Below are 5,290 nucleotides of genomic sequence, written 5' to 3' on the forward strand. Positions count from 1 at the left end.
TAGTTTTGAGAAAACTGGACAGCCATGTGCAAAAGAATGAAAGTAGACCTCTATGTTACTCCATACACAAAAACTAACTCACAATGGATTAAAGAGTTGAACGTAAGACTTGAAACCATAAAATTTCTAGAAGAAAACATAGGCGGTGTGCTCGTCAACAATGTTCTTAGCACACACAAATCTTGCACACAAATGTTTATAGCAACTTTACTCATAATTGTCAAAACTTAGAAACAACCAAGGTGCCCTTCATCCGGTGAATGGATAAATGAACTGTTGTACACTTAGACAATGAAATATCATTCAGCTCTAAAAATTAAATAGCTATCAAGCCATGAATAGACATAGAGAAATTTTAAATGTACATTACTAAGTGAAAGAAGCCAATCTAAAAGGCTACATACTTGATGACTCCAACTATATTACATTTTGGAAAAGGCCAAATTATGAATATTGTAAACAGATCAAGGGTTTCCAGGTGTTTGGCAGGAGGGGAGAATGAATAGGCAGAGCCGAGAGGATTTTTAAGGAAATGAAACTGTTCAGTATGACACTATAATCATGGATACACGTCATTAAACACTTGTCAAAACCCATAGTTTGTATAACACAAAGAGTGAACACCACTCAATTATGGACATGAGTGATAATTGTGTGTGAATGTAGGTTTATTATTTGTATCAAATATACAATTTGGTGTTGGATATTGACAGTAGGGAGAAGGTAGGAAACGTGGAGGCTAGGGTACATGGGAACTCTGCCCCTTCCACTCAATTTCTCTGTGAACCTAAACCTAAATAAAGTATATTTTAAAGGCAAAAAAATGATTGTGCAAGAGAGAGGGAGGAGACCTTCAGAGGTGGCATAGTTTTTGAATCTCCCAAAATCTCCTGATAAAAACATATACAGCAAAAGGGAAAGCAACATTTTAAACAAATATAGGAAAGAAAATATATGTACAACCCCAGAATTTGAGTGGATGTAGCCAAATCATCACAACTTTGATGACTATGAAGAAGTACCAGCTGTGTTGGAGCAAAATGAAGAAAGACAGAGGGGTTGTATGGCTGTGGACCCTTAAATTGGGAACAGTTACTCACTTTAACAAATAGGTACCCCACCCAGAGTGGAGGAATTGTTCAAAGTGGGAGGGGTTTCACAGGCTCCAATATGTTGCTGAGTACAGGCTGGCTCAGGTAAGATCTGAGAATGTTGAGATAATCTGGGTCCTCTAGGTTCTCAGAAACACCCAGAAAGTGTAGGGTCCATACATAGGAGAAACTACTGGGAATATGACGTGAATTGATCTGGCAAGAACTTTTTGAGTAAAAGAGAGAGAAGAGCCATATACTAGTGAAGGACATACCACAGTATGCACATATAGAAAAATGAGAAAGGGTGGTTAAAACACATAAGCTACATTTTTTAATGTCATGGCAAAAATGAAAAAAGGACCCCTAAAACCATGAAGTAAGTAATCCTGGTCTCACAAATCCCCCTTCTAAAAGAAAACCTATGGCAGAAAAAGATTATAGTAGAACCTCATGCAGAATATTCTAAGAGGAAAATAATAGAATAATTATTTGACATCATACTGATAGAAAAGGACATACCAGAAAAATATGGCTATAAAACAGAAGAAAACAGTAATCTAGTATTTCAAAATGAGCTATAGGAAATTTAAAAGCATATGACCTACGAAAGAAATATGTAAATCAGAATTAAAGCTCAGAAATGAGATGGCTAGAAATAGACAAACAAAAATATTTCAAAACTCTGGAGAAAATTAGGAATCAAAGAAAGAAAATATTTCAAAACGATATAATATGGAAATTATCAAGGAAACAGGATGAAAATTTAAAAAGTGAAAAAAAAACAAACAAATAAGAAGAGAATAGAAAGAATTTGAAAGTGACAGTTGTATAATGAGGGTCAAGAAAGATCCCCCCAAAAATACAGGAGGGAAACAAGCAATTGAACAAAACAAATATTAAAAACCATAATTCAAGAAAAATTTTCTCAAATAAATGAAGATTTAAACATACATATTAAAAGTACACACTATAAAAACATTGGATTTTAAAGAAAAAAATATTTTCAGTATCTAGGCAAAAATATTAAGTCAATTATTAAAGAAAAAATCAGGCTGGCTTTAAATTTTTTTGACAGAAACATTTTATGCCAGAAGATAATGAATTAGTATATTTAATATACTCAGAGAAAGAAACTGCTAGTGAAAGACTTTTTAGCCAGCCAAACTGACCTTTACACATAAAGGCTACCTAAATACTACTAAAATATGCACAAACTCAGGGAATATTGTTCCTATGAGTCTTTTCCCAGGCTCAAGGAAAGACTGAAAAAGATTTATGGGGCCAGCCCCATGGCCAAGTAGTTAAGTTTGAGTGCTCTGCTTCAGCGACCCAGGGTTGCATGGGTTCAGATCCTGTGGGCAGACGTGGCACCAATCATCAGGTCATGCTGAGGTGGAATCCTATATAGCACAACCAGAGGTACTCACAACTAGAATATACAACTAAGTTCCAGAGGCCTTTGTGGGAGGAGAAGAAGAAGAAAAAAAAAGATTGGCAACAGATGTTAGCTCAGCTGTCAACCTTTTAAAAAAGCACTTAAATATATAAAGCAAACATAGAACTAAACAGAGAAATACACAGCAATACGTTAATAGTAAGAAGCTACAATATCCACTGTCAATAATGAATAGATCAACCAGACTGAAAATCAATAAGGCAACTGCAGAAGTGAAAGAGATTATAGACCAAGAGGACCTAAGAGACATATACAGAACAATTCACTCAACAGCAGTAAAATACTCTTTCTGCTTAAGTGCACATGGAACATTCTGTAGGATAGATCACATCTAGGTAACAAAACAAGTCTTACAAATGTAAGAAGATTGAAATAATTCCAAATATCTTTTCTGGTCACAACAGATTGAAAAATAAATAACAGTGAGAAAATGGGAAAAATTACAAATATATGGAAACTTAATAACAGACTCTTGAGCAATCATTGAGTAAAAGAGGACATCAGAGGGAATTTTAAAATTACCTCAAGGCAAACAAAAATGGAAACACCACATACCAAAACTTATGGGATGTAGCAAAAGTAGGTCTACGAGGGAAGCTTACAGCAATAAACAGCTATATTAAAAACGAAGAATTGTCTCAAATAAACACAGTAACTTTACACCTTAAGAAACTAGAAAAAGAAAAAGAAATTGTTAGCAGAAGGAAAAGGTAAGAAATATTACAGAAGAAATGAATAGAGAATAAGAAAACAATAGAAAATACCAAGAAACTGAATTATTTATTCAAAAGGTAAACAAAATCAACAAACCCTTATCTAGACTAAGAAAAAGAGAAAAATCTCAAGTAAATTCAGAAATGAAAGAGGAGACATTACAAAGAATGCTACAGAAATAAAATGGATCATAAGAGAGTGTTCTGAACAATTACAAGCAAATTGGAAAACCTAGACAAAATAGATAAATTCCTAGAAACGTAAAACCTACTGAAATAGAATCAAAAGGAAATAAAAAACCTGAACAGGCTAATAACAAACAGGAAGATTTAATCAGTAATCAAAAACTACCCAAGAAAGGAAAGCTCAGAACCAGCTGGCTTCACAGGTGAATTCTACAAATATTCAAAGAGAAATTAACACTTTTAAGCATGTATACACACTTAAGTGCTTCCAAATTATAGAAGAAGAGGGAATGCTTCCAAACTCATTTTATCATATCAGCATCATCCTGATCCAAAAGCCAGACAAAATCACCACAAGAATTAAAAAAAAAAAAAAACCAAACACTACAAGTCAATACCCCTGATGAAAATATACGTAAAAATTCTCAATAAAATACTTGCAAATCACTTTAACAGCACATAAAAAGGATGATGCACCATGCTCAAGTGAGATTTATCCATGGGATATATGTTCAACAATCAATCAGTATGACACATCACATTAAGAATGAAAGGTAAAAAATACATGTTCATCTCAATAGATGCCAAAAAGTATTTGGCAAAATTGAGCACATTTTCATGATAAAACCTCTCAAAAAATTAGGTACAGAAGGAACTTACCTCAATACAATAAAAGTATTTTATGGAATGCCTATAGCTAATATGATACCCAATGGTGAAAAAAGCTAAAAGCTTTCCCTCTAAGATACAGAACAAGGCAAGGATGCTCACTCTCACTTCTATGCAATATAACATTGAAAGTCCTAGCCAGAGCAATTGGGCAAGAAGAAATAAAGACATCCAAATTGGAAATGAAGAAATAAATTATCTCTGTTAGCAGATGGTGTGATCTCATATGTAAAAATCTCCAAGGATTCCAAACACATATGCAAAAAAACCTATTAGAACTAATAAACAAATTCTTTAAACTTTCATAATACAAAATGAACATACAAAAATCAATCGTATTTCTATACACTAATAATGACTTATCCAAAAAAGAAACTGGAAAACAATCCCATTTAAAATAGCACCAAAGAGGAATAAAATACCTAGGAATAAATTGAACCAAGGTCGTTAAAAACTTTTACACCGAAAACTATAAAACATTGATGAAAGAAATTGAAGAAGACACAAATAAATGTAAGCACATCTCATGTTCATAGATTGAAAGAATTAATATTGTTAAGATGTCCATACCACCCTAATGTAATCCCTATCAAAATCCCAATGTCATTTTTCACATCAATTTTGAGCAAGCTGGAGGTACTCCAATTCTTAATTTCATAATATATTTTAAAGCTACAGTAATCAAACCAGTATGGTACTGGCATAAAAAACAGACACATAGACTAATAGAAGAGAATTTAATGTTTGGTAGAATTCACCTGTGAAGCCATCTGGTCCTAAAAATAAAGCCATGTGTATACATTCAACTGATCTTTGACAAGAGGCCAAAAATACACAATGAGGGAAGGATAATTCCTTCAATAAACGGTGCTGGAAAAATTATGTATCCACATGCAAAAGAATGTGGAAGTGAGCCCTTATCTCACACCATGCACAAAAAATCAACTCAAAATGGCTTAAAAACTTAAACATAAGACCTGAAACCATAAAATTACTAAGAGAAATCATAGTAAAAAAACCTATCAATGATTTCTTGGATATGAACCCCAAAGCATAGGCAGCAAGGGCAAAAATAGAGAAATGGGATTCCATCAAGCTAAAAAGCTTCTAGACAGCAAATGAAACAATAAACAAAATGAAAAATCAACCTAAAAATGGGAGAAAATATTTGG

The sequence above is a fragment of the Equus quagga genome, chromosome 1 (genome assembly GCF_021613505.1).
Source record: "Equus quagga isolate Etosha38 chromosome 1, UCLA_HA_Equagga_1.0, whole genome shotgun sequence".
Taxonomy (NCBI): Eukaryota; Metazoa; Chordata; class Mammalia; order Perissodactyla; family Equidae; genus Equus; species Equus quagga.